This window comes from Chamaea fasciata, unplaced genomic scaffold (genome assembly GCF_029207755.1).
Source record: "Chamaea fasciata isolate MVZ Bird 193981 ecotype frontalis unplaced genomic scaffold, bChaFas1.0.hap1 SCAF_5, whole genome shotgun sequence".
Lineage (NCBI taxonomy): Eukaryota > Metazoa > Chordata > Aves > Passeriformes > Sylviidae > Chamaea > Chamaea fasciata.
The window spans coordinates 21,864,163-21,876,667 of record NW_027094090.1 but is presented as its reverse complement, the minus strand read 5'-3'; the positions used below and the strand labels follow the sequence as shown (position 1 = coordinate 21,876,667).

At 38.3% G+C, this 12,505-nt stretch overlaps 1 protein-coding gene across 9 annotated transcripts in view; it reads right to left on the bottom strand.

Annotated features, from left to right (window-relative positions):
• Positions 1-12,505, bottom strand: part of CADPS2 (calcium dependent secretion activator 2) — a 285,396-nt gene that overhangs the window by 260,659 nt on the left and 12,232 nt on the right. Inside the window, exon 1 of one of the 9 annotated variants that reach the window (XM_066183007.1) lies at positions 4,343-4,409. The exons of the other annotated variants lie outside the window; for them this stretch is intronic. The gene's annotated coding sequence lies outside the window, so the exon portion shown is untranslated. Of the gene's footprint in view, positions 1-4,342; positions 4,410-12,505 lie in introns of those variants that run through there. 9 annotated transcript variants of the gene reach the window in all.

Genomic DNA, 12,505 nt, shown 5'->3' with positions numbered 1-12,505 from the left:
TCTGAAACAGTTAATTCTTTCCATCCCCTATCAAAGTGAGCTCTGATAGCAAAGAGTTTGCAGAGCAGACTACTAGGCAGCTCACTGAAAGCATCTCTACCCTTGAGAAACAAGCAGCTACACAGAAGGAGAAGGAGCTCTTACGAATTCTCAAGTGCCAGGTCTTAGAAGGATGTTACACTTGAACACAGATTTGCAGTAAACAAAAAGAGAAATCAATACAAATGCTACATTATGCCCCCAGCATTCTTGTTCACACTTTGTAAGAATCTTGTCTAAGTAACCATATCTCTGTGCTGAAGTTCATATTCCAGCTAAACAGAAGCCAAAAAAAGGCTCCAAAGAAACCAAGCAGAAAGAGTTTTTAATTCTAGAAACAAAATTGCTTTTCCTTATAGTCAAGACAATTTAGGTTAAAATACTAAACAAAACTAGTTTTTGCCTAAAAAGATCTGTGGATGTGGCTAACATCAGAGTTTTGTTTTAGTTTTTAAACAAAAAGCCGTATGATGACCCATGAATATGATTTGAGACTACACAAACATAGGCTTTAAGTTCTGACATTTATATTCTTTTTTTAAAGAAAAGTCTGTTCTACTTTGGCTCCAAAATAAGTTCAACAAGCTGACCAACTTGCAACAACAGTGGCAGAGATAGAACCACACAGGGATTTAAAAAACAAAACAAAGCAAAACAACAAAAACAAAAAAAAACCCTGTTTAATACAAATGGCAAAAGCTCCATGATTTCAGGTACACTTAGATTCTACAATGCAAGACAGTCTTCTATCAACACAGGAAGAAGTTAGTCAAGAGCTCAATACTAAAACTTTTCAGAGCCTTTCTGACCAGAAATTTCAGCACCAGAATAGTGCATAGCTATTACAGTGTCCCATGGGTGATATAAGTGAGCACAGTTCCCAGGGAAAAGAGCGATTGTGAACTCCATGGCAACACAAAGATAATAGAACACAACTGGCCATTGAAGAGTTACCAGAAGCATGGAGAACACTGAACGCACTATTTTTCTGGTCCTGCAGATTTAGCTCCTGATCTCTAAAGGCAGCACATTACTTAACTTTGTATTTTAATTTTCATGTTGCTTAGATATTTCTTATGTACCTTAAGCGACATTCATTAAATAGTTCACACTTACAGATGTGCTGCCCCCAACAGTTTGAAACTCCAGGATAATCCAATCTGGTTTTACAAGCTAGCCAGGTGAAAACAAACAAAACCAAAAGCAAGCAAAAATCACCCAAAATGAATAAGTTTTTAATGACAATTCTGCTCTAATGTTACTAACATAAAGAAATCACATATCATGATCTTTCCTGATATTAGAATTCACTGCAATCTCCACGTCTGTTATTTTGAATGGAACACTGATTCCCCAAGGCATTGTCTCTGATCTATAAGAAGTCAAAGCTTGCAAGGAAGCAAAACAGTCTCATAAAGGCACTGAGATTTCCTTCGAAAAAAACTTCAAGGTTTAAATTTTAAAAGCCCATATGCCAAGAAAGATTGCTTTTAAAAACTGCAAAAAGGAGGTAGAACTTCTGTTCTTTTTTTAAAGACAAACCTATGATAGCATGTTATGAAGCATGAAGTTACTATGAAAGGTTTCAGAGGCAGCAAGCTACCTCGAAAGGTATTTCCAGAGACAGACTGAAAGTAAGATTAATACTCTTGAGAAAGGAGAAAGCAAACAAATTTTACGAAGCATAGGGTTCTACTTTTTCAAATTACCATAGTTTGAACAAATGCTATCATCTCCTGAGATCTAACTTCATTAAGTTAAGAACTAGACAGACCAATACCTAATTCCAAAGCTGAAACAGCAGTGCTGCAGTAGCCACTTCTTTTCAGTCAGAATATTAGAGGGGAAAGCATCTTTTCTAGGACCACTCAATCCAGTAGAGGGGAAGAAAAGGAAAGGAAATTCCTCATGAGATACTGCTTCTTCCTCCAAAGCAACATTTCTGAACCTAAAAATATGAACAGGCAGGCAACCAACACTGAACAACAAACAAACAAAAAAAGACAACACACAAAAACCCCCCAAGCCAGTAAGGCAGTTGCTTTAAATGAAACAAGGCCCTTCTTCAGGGAAAAATAACTTTCAAACACTTGTTTAGAAAAAATGTAAAAGTGTTTTTCTAAATAAGGTTTATAAAATTTCATATTGTATTAAAAACACAACTGCTCTTTTCTTCAAATATGATGGAGAAAGTTGCAAGAGGCATGTAAGAGGTACAGAGAAAATAATTAGAACAGGTAATTAGCAACATTAAACACAAGGCAAGATACAAAAAGAAATAATAATATATCTTAAATAAATATGCTTGCTAATTCTAATGATATTATTGTATCTATGATAGAAAATCTTATGTGTCCAGGGTGTAGGATATTCATCGTTATTATTCTAATGTATTGGGTTAAAATTGTCTTGACTTCTGATAGCCCAGTATGCATTCAAATTTAAGGCCTAACTGTGTTTCAGGATGCTGGAGCATCCCAGCCCACCAGTGAAAAGTGTTTGTCTCCAGCACCATACCACAGCTGCACTGAAATAAGCACAGAAACAAAGATTCACAGAATCACGGAATATTCTGAGGTGAAAGAGACTAATAAGTATCATCAAAGTCCAACTCCTGGTGTGGCACAGGACACCCACACCCGTGTATTTGATAGCATTATCCAACTGCTTCCTGAACTCTCTTAGGCTGGTGCAGTGACCACTTACCTGGGAAGTTAAGTGCCCAGACATACTCTGGGTGGAGAATCTTTTCTTAATATCCAACCTACTTCACAGAAAAGTCCCTGAACTCCCATTAGATCAGAAACCTTTAATTCCCTCCATCTGGCCAAAATTAAATGGGGTAGCTTGTTCCTGTTGTTTGTTCCAGTGAATATGAGGATTTCAGAAAGTGAGGCTGTTTTAATAAGACAAAGCAGAAGTTTCTTAGGGCCTCTCCCCCGCTTTCCCCTCTACATGCAAGCAAAATATTGTTGTGAGTCCTACTCCTTTTGGATTTGATGAATTCTGGTCTGAAGGAAGCAACTCCATGCAAAACATGATGTGGTAACAATGCAGCACACTCAAAAAATGAATGCAATACCCACAGTGCACCCCAGATACAGTCTATATTGTAAACAGTTCAGCAACACTTCAGGATGCAGGAAATATTTCCTTGTAAGAGTCACAAGCATATTCCTTACCACAACTTGAGTGACACGCCAGGTCAGCACTTGCCACTAGTCAGAGACCCAGGCAGATGCGTCCCACCTACACTGCTGACAGCTGGAGAACTCAACTCAACTCATGGTGAATTCTTCTCTAGACCTACAGAATTTTTTTTGCCCTTGTAACAGCAGTCAAACCCCTGAACAGATGTTCAGAAAGGTCAGAGTCTTTGCTGTTGAAGATGTTCAAATTCCTCCATGTGCTCAGTGGGGATCTTACCCATGCAGTCAATGTACCCAAGCAAGCAACTCACTTGTCAATCTACACACCCTATAAATATCCCAAATGAGTGGGTCATCTAATGAATGAACTGATGCACACATATCTGTGCTGACCAAATTATCCCTAAATAAATGGCAGTCCAGACAAGAGTGCCCAAACCTACACGTCACCTTCCCAAGCTTGTCTCCTTGCATGTGCAAACTCCTCTCTTCAGTTAAATACAGAAGTGAAAATTAGCTAACTCATTTCTGATTACATCCATGACAATACTGCCACTTTGACATTACAACACTTGAAAATAAAGCCTCCTTGTATATGAAGTGAGGGAAATAATCCTACTATGTGGAAGATTTTTAAATTTACAATAATTAGTATATTTCTTGCAAAATTTCCATTCTTTTATTTGTAAAATATAAGAAGAGTGGTTGCAGTCCATGATAGTGTAAAGCATTCAGATTCATTTATTGCATGTAGGACATAAAAACTGTACAATCACTAAAAAGGCTGACGCTAAACTTTCCATCTCTCAGTTTCGATCCTGACACTGAATCACAGGTTACAAAATACTCTGAAAGTGGAACATTTTATTACCCAAAAATCACAGATGTTTCTGGCATCATGAGAAGACAGCAGCATGCTCACAACATCAACAATAATCCAGAATTTGTTGAAAAATCCACACCTAAAGGGGGCTAATGCTTAAGAAACAATGCTTTTCTTACTTTAGAAAATAAAATTCTGTGTAAGCAAAAAACCCCCAACTTCTTGATAACAATATATAATGACTTATTTAATTATAAACAGTATCCACCAACTGAAAAATAAGGAAAAGAAATCAGTATTCTGATTTCAGTGAATCTTTTTTAAACATTACCTCATCTTCTGACAAGGAATTTTCCCCAAGGATTTGGTCTCCATTTCTTCTAAATTTTAGAGCTATGCAAATAATGCAAATTCAGCCTAAATTTCTGACTTCTAACAAGGACTTCCAGACATATTTACCCAAATCATATTACTCGTTGTCCTGGGTTGAAGTATATTCTATCACCATCTTCATGAACTGTTGAAACCAGGTGAGGCAGTGCTCCCTGCCTCCCCCACTCTGGATTATCCTCTGTTAATGGGCCCATCAGCACCTTTGCCACATGACTCACCATCCCATTGTGAGATGCTCCGCCCAGAGGGAGGAACCAAGCATTCCAGCCTGGATATAAGCTGAGACTCTGAACACCAGGGCAGCGCTTATCTACTGGATTCCCAGAGGACTCGAGCTACCAGACCTTTCTACAGGATCACTGCTTCAGGAAGACCCTGCTTCAGGAAGACCACCTCATCTGGACTGCTTCCATCAGTCTGCTCAGGTTGTATTCTGACTCTGTCAGTGGTCTTTTGTATTATTGCATTTATTTTATTTTACTTTCTTTCCTTTTTTCCTATTAAATTGTATCTTTGACTTGGAGCCTCTCATTTGTTGTGCTTTCAAACCACTACACTGGTACAAACAACTGCTACAAAGTAATCTAAAATAAATTAAAAAAAAAAAAAAGATTGATGACTATGTTGCTTGTATACATTGAAATCCCCGAGTCACATGTTAAAGAATATAAATTCACACTCTCCATGAGCCATCTGGTCTAAAGCCAAATATTTTTCTCCTCCACCCAAAAATCTTGCATAAACATAAGAACAGTACATTATTGTTCTCTCAAAATGAACACACCTAGCAAATGCCACAATGCCCTCTAAGGCGGATTCACAAACACATCCCTTCTCAAACAGGAGGCTGAAAGAAAGATCATAAAATAAGGTACTTTACAATCTGGGTATGGGCTGCCATTGCCACACACCGAGTTTTCAGTGCAGTAATACCCATTCATATCGATCTGACTTTACTCAACATTAAAGATCACCTCACAGTGCTCCTAAGTTACAGACCAATTAACAACTGCTAAGCTGAGCTGTTTATTAGCTCAACAGGCATTTTAAAGTCAAATAACAACAGATTTGCCTCAGACAACTAATATTTGATACCTCTGTATAAATCACCCAAATTTTTTAGATGCTCGTCTCTTCTCTAACAATGGATTTTATTTTTACAGTCATAACCAGTAGGTTACCAACCACTAACAGGTTTTTAATTCCTATTTGTTTTACTAAATTAGTATCTTGGAAGCAGAAGAGCTAAAATAGTGAAAAGTTTGAGGGGTTCCTCTTACTCATGTCTGACCTTCAGAGGCACCACTGTCAAAACAGGTTAACCTGTTTTAAAACCATTAAAATTAATTTTGGAAAAAATACCAATTACTAGTAAACACTATACTACCCAAACTAGAAGTATGCTTAGTTCTGGAAAATTTTGCCAAATGATAGTTTCCCCTTTGCTAATCCTTCTCAAGTTTTCTTCAAAGTCAAAACATTCAAGCAAGGGTGTTCATCACCATCCGTAAGGGAAAATCCAGATTACCTCCCCCAGAACAAATTATTTCCCCTCTCATCTGCCTATGCTTACTCAATGAATTGACTCCTTTGCCAATACTTTGACTCCTGACAAACAGTTATAAAATTACAGTATTCAGATTACATGATCTCAAGTATTTGATTAAAAAGCAGCAGTGAGAATAGGAGTTGTACTTCTGCAAAGCATATAATGAAACTTCTTCAGTTGCAGCCGCATTCAATGGTCTCATCTTCAAGAGAACTGTAAAGAGAGTTGTAAAGATAAGAGAAGACAAGGGACACAAACTTCTGTCAGAAGTGTTTCCCACATTCATCAGTAGATCTTTAAAAAGTATTTCTTCCAGGGAGAAGGAAACCACTGAAACAAAGGGGAATGTCGAAATCTCTCCATTTAGAAACAAACCCAGAACAGACCCAACAGCTGACTAGAAACAGTCAAAAACTGACAAGTTTTCATATCACAACAGTCCGTGCTCAAGTTTACTTATTTTAATACAATATTTGGCTCCATGGCCATACCATGTTATATCCCTCTGGACAACCTGGTGGAGCAAGCATTTAATATTTGCACACTCTTGAAGACAAGAACTTGTAGTGAAAAGAGACACAACACTATTTAGTTATTATTCAGATCTGTGTAGATTAGGAAAAACCACATAAATAAATATTTTAATTCTGCACCAATTATGATTTAATTTCTTGATTTCTGCTTAAAGGAAATGGCCAAGAAAATTTTCTCACTCTTCCTGATGCTGGCAAACCTATTCAAGAGATATTTAAATTAAAATGTTAAAAGTTTACCAGCCTGTTTTTTGGGGGGCTTTTGTTTGTTTGTTTGTTTGTTTGTTTCCCCAAATTCCTACTGCCTTATCATTGCAGAGTGGTATGATTTTTCTCAAAGTCGACCACTTAAAAGGAACAGTCTCAGAAATGTTTATTTCAAAGTGTCGCATAATGGCATTATTAGCATTTTATTTCAAATCATGACTCATGGACATTCATTCTGAAAAGCTACAAAATAAAAGCACTAGGAAGCACGCAGTGAGATAGCAGGACAATAATGAAAATGAGAATGGAAATCAATAAAGAGAAAAGAACTAGAGCAATGGGACCTGGACCATATCAGAGACCATAATTCACTAGTGACTAACTTAGACTGAATGCTAACAACTGAATGCTGGCAGGAAAGCATTTGATCAAAATGTACCTGACAGAGGACAGAGCTCAAAAGGCAAATCAAGCAGGTCTCTCTAAAGCTACTCTAATTAGAACTTAGCGGTGTGACCATTTTTTGTTCCCTTCTTAAAGAAAAAAAGAAAAAAAAAGAAAAAAGAAAATAATAAAATAGTCTTAAAGCTATTACTCTCCATAAATGCTTAGTTACAACTTCACCGTGTATTCACAGAGCATCTACTTGTGCAAAATCTCACTGAACCACAGCAGTTTCCCTGCTCAAGTCCCCTGAAGGCCAGGATCTGAGCAGGGCACAGCACACAGGCAAAGGGGAAAAGGTTAAGTGGCCCCAGGACCGCACACACATTACATTTAATAACATGATGGCCAACAGATAACATCAGATGTTTGAAGGAAACAATGAAAGGAAGTTGGCTGAAAGCCTCCCAGCCTTCCCAGTTTAAGTCAGGAGTAAAGTCTTATATTTAATCCTGCAAAAGTTGCCTAAGAAAACTTTGGTATACACTGTTCTGGTAGTTTACATATCTAACCAAAAGGCAACAGAAGAGGATTCCTGATCCCCATCTCTCCTACTGTCACAGAAAAAAAAAAAATGGTGAAGTGATCAGGTACATGTCAGAGGAACTGAGCTAACACTTACTATACAGCTATCGCAGCGTCAGCTAACGGGTAGTCTGGAATTCCGGAGATGCAATTTCCTTTCCAAACTTCAGACAGAACCCAACTTTCAGTACTTCTATTATTTTCAAAGTTACAGAAAAGGAGCAACTTGGATATTCTTCCTGTTCTGCAGAGAAGGCATAATACTGAAGGAACGAAGCATACAAAAATCAGAGCTTCCAGAGAGAGAGAGTTTATTCCTTCCTCTAACTCCCACTTCTAAACTCTTCTACTGAGACTACCAACTTAATTTGACAGGATGCCTATTTTCCCCTTCCTAAAGCTTTTCTTCCTTCTGGTGCAAAGGACCAGACGATGCAAGCCTAAACCAAAAGACACATATGCCATTCCATAAAATCCAGTACCGCTGAGGAGTATGAGAAGTGGAAGAGTTGTGGTGAATGAGGTTTGCTTAACTTTGTGCAATCAGATATTACAGGAACAAGAACCAGACTTTCAAAGTGATTCACTTGGTCCCCAGCACAAGCACAAGCACCATTCTCAAGAAGCACAGAAAAAATGACTGACCTTCAGAAAAATTCACAGTATATACTTTGTAACAGCTTTCCTAAAATTATTACTTAGAAGTGCTGAGTAGGAGTATGGCAGACAGGCCAAGGTTCCTTGCAAGTTTCCAGTGCTGGGAGATGCCTGAAATAACACACTACAGGCAGAATAAAAGATGACACAGGACCACAAGCAACTCATTCTTGTGCTCTATTTAACCACAAAGCTGTGTGTCAAAGGAAAGAAAATTAGGAAGTTAGGAAGGACGCACCAGCCTACATTTTTTGTTGCACAGAAAACTCGTGCATGTACACTGGCTCAATATTTTAGAGGGAAAGATTAACTCCAAATGCTGCTGTTATACGTGTTATTCATTTGCGCTACAAGCTGTGAATGCTAGAATCATTCAAGTCATATGCAAAAGTATAGTGAAAATTCACAAGTATGGACACATTCTATAGAGAAATCAGTATGTCCTAACCATTTAACCTCCTGTGGTCAACAAAACGCGTGACCTAACAGATGTTTCATAAACTCTGCTCTGCAGTGTGCCAAATGTGGCCAGGGCAGAATGCCAGAAACAGCCTTTTTAGAAGCTTACTGGACAACCAGGAACTCAAGACTATTGATGGCAGTTGGGCTAAAAACAAAGTAGAAGGAAGACACACAGCAACACTGCAAGTGAATACATACGAATTGTGTCACTGAACACGTTTCATTCTTTATCACCACAGCACTTAATTATTTTGAGAGCTTGCTGATAGGCATGGTTATTGAACACAAATCTGGTCTCGGCAGTTTGCATTTTGTCAGGAAGATCTCTTCAGCCTTGAAACTGAGAAGTGGTAATTTATTCTCTATGTCAAGGAATTAAGAGGAGTTAGTCAATTCAGTCATCTGAAGAGTTGAGAGACCTGAATGAGGCAGTGTGCAAACTCTTTAGAAGACTCTGAAAGTCGTCCAGCATCCACCAAAGTATCCTCCTTCCCAAAAGAGGACAGCAGGTCTCTACTTGCAGAGGAGCATAAACTCCTCAGGACAAGGATATAAAAATAAGGTTAGAATCAGGGTAAGAGTAATGGAGTAATATCTGACCCAGAAAAGGAAGGATTAAAAAGTCACCAATTTACCACAATTATTTAAAACACTATAAAATCAAGTAATCTGTTTTATTTTTATTGCTTTCTGGCTAGAAGAATGCTGCAGATGTTATCTAGACAACAGTTATACAGTGGAGATAATGCCACAAAGGGGAAGAAGACTCCAAAAAATGTGAGGGTATCTGTTAAAGGAGAAATAGAAGGAAAAGTAACTGAAAATACGCAATAAATAGTGTTTCCATGTTGTTATGACAGAGGGAACAGGAACATGACTATAAATGTTCTGAATCTGAAGACTGACATTGGTATTCAGGGCTGGGATGCACTAGCACACAGAGAGGATAAAAAACGTATTGGATAAAAAGATGTACTGGAAAATAGCCACCACAGGAGCTGTGGTGAAAGAAATGGGGTGAAATTCAGCATCCCAAACTTCAGGCCAGGACTCACAACTTCTGAGACATTTCTGTTCTCCTTGGCTGCTCTGAGCTGAAGGCTCAGATGCACTGCCTTAGTACACTCCAAGTATCATGTTAATGTGACATGAGAACAAGGGGATGTTAATTCTAGCCACAAAACCTACAGATAAAGGCAGTTAGGACAGGCAGAGAAGAAGAGAGACTACAGCCTGAGGGATGGTTCAGACCTTGGATTGTTTCATATAGCAGAACAAGATGCCACCCTCTACTAAATCCTTCAGGAAGGAAAAGCAGTCATTACAGCTGAAGGGCAGAGCTGGCAGAACAGGAAATGGGTATAAACCAAACCTGCAAATGCCTTCGTCTGGGAAACAAAAGTCTCACAATGATTAGAGTGAGGAAGAATGGTAGCGATACCTGCTAAGTGAAATTTCACCTTTTCATAAAAGAGACAAGATATCTTATTTTTGGACATGAGACTGACTCAACCCAGGAGGTCCCTTCCTATTTGCAGTTCAAGTATGATACACAATAACTTGTCTGTGTGTTGAATACATTCATCAGCTTTGCAATAATTTTGCAATGTAATCTTTCCATTGTACAGCAAATCCACAATTTTACTCAGCTATGATATTTGCCAGCATGTTTACTTGGTGTACCTGAGGCACAGCAGCTTTGTTAGCCTGGCTTATTACAGGTTCTGTCAAGGCACAAATACAGTAGCAGACCTGTTTAGCTGCAGATGTCCCCTGGTAACTATCTGGTGATTCAAAAAGAATCCTGTGAACAGGCATGGGGATAAAATACCTGTTTTCACACAATATAGTGAGGGAAAATCTACAGCCCTCCTATTTGTGCCACCTTTCAAAAAAACTCCTGTTTTGGTTTCCTAAGTAGTATGCACAAAACTTGTAAATACACACATTAAACTGTTTAGAAGCTACTGCATCAGAAATGGTATCCCTAACTCAAGACTATCAAAGCCTCCTCAAAACAGGATTAGTTTAGTCCATCTTGATCTTTCTCACTCTTCTGCACTGATTGCACAAATTTACTTACTTGCAACAGAAAGAATCCACAACATATTATTTCAATGCTTTATTTGGCTCATAATTATTGCCCAAAATTAGCAAGCAACTTACAAGTATTTTGAGACAGTTTTCAATTTTGGTACCTGAAGTACTATTTTTTTCTTATTTATTCAAATGAATGACTGTGGTGAGTACATGCTACCTAACATCTGCCTTACACACACAAATGCACATTCTGTCCAAGGATGGATTCACTTCATTGACAAAATGACTGAGTTTCTCCCTGAATCCTTCAGCCTTTCAGAAAGGAAAGGTTAGAGGCCACCTTTCTTATTCTGATGTTATTATGCAATTCTGTTCATTTTGCAGGCTCTCCATCACTACAGATTGAAATGGATTTGCATCACTGACCATCTGTATTGCTCAGAGCTTCAGCTTCTCACACCTCTTCATTCAATCTCTGAGAAGACGTATTACTCCAGCTATTATAGTCAATAGGCATTACCCCATTTATCTTATTAGCACTGACTGAGGCAGTGTTAGTCTGACCACCAATATGAAGCAGCTGTTCCACCCTAACCACATCACTACTAAAAATAAAATAGACCAACTCCTTTTTTTCCACCTAAAGTGACACATGACAGCTGTGTTGGCTGCTCCGTAGCCTCACTAAAGTCAGACTGAGTAAAAGGTAAGCACAATCTCTACAGTTGTGCAGTGCAGGAAGAGAATTTTTTCTGGTTTTTTTAAACCACATAATCGAGATAGCTGTTTTCCTGTTGCACTAATTATTTTTCCACTACAGGAAAAAACCCACAAATTCAATTAAATTAGGAAAATAAATTATCCTTCACACTGAGAACACATATGCTTCCAAAGCAAATGTCTGCAGACAAGGTATAAATCCATCCTAAATATAAAATCAAGCCACATTTTTAAGTCTCATGCCTGTAAAAGTTAAAGAACAGAAGCAGAATACTAGAAATTCAGTGTATTCATCTCAACAGGGCACATTCTGACCTAGCCCTAAGGAAACAGATCAACTCTAAAAGCTCCTATTAATAAAAAATAAAATATTTACTATTAACACAATTCATATGAACATCTTTGCTTCCTTACCACAAGGTTTAGGAGTTTCGTCTTTGAAAAAGCTACAAAAGCCAAGGCAGAAACACAGATCTGCAGGGTTTAGGATGCTGGATTTGTTGGCTTGGTTTGGGGGCTTGGGAGTGTGCAATGTTTGTTTTTAAAGAAATTCAGTGGCAATTTAAAGGTCCTACTACAATAAACAGAACAAATAAAAAGACATTTCTGAAAAAGCAGTAGTATTAAGTAACTTGCATCTCAGTATTTTATGCTTAACGCATAACTTTAAAACCAATCAGATCATAACATGCAGTGCAGCACTCATTCTAATCCCCTACTATAGTACCTGTGGCTTTTTTCCCTGCCTCTCTCATGCAGACACACACTCTCTCCTCCCTTTTATACATATAAACCCCACACAAATGCACGCTTTTCACATCCCATAGAGAATGTGGCAGAACCACAGCATGCAGGGAAGCAGGAATGCACCACCAATAGCAGGACTCTCTGCCTCTGCCATGGAGATCATGGACATGGTCTCCCTTTGAGCACACAGGAGTCAATAGTGTTCACATCCTTCTTC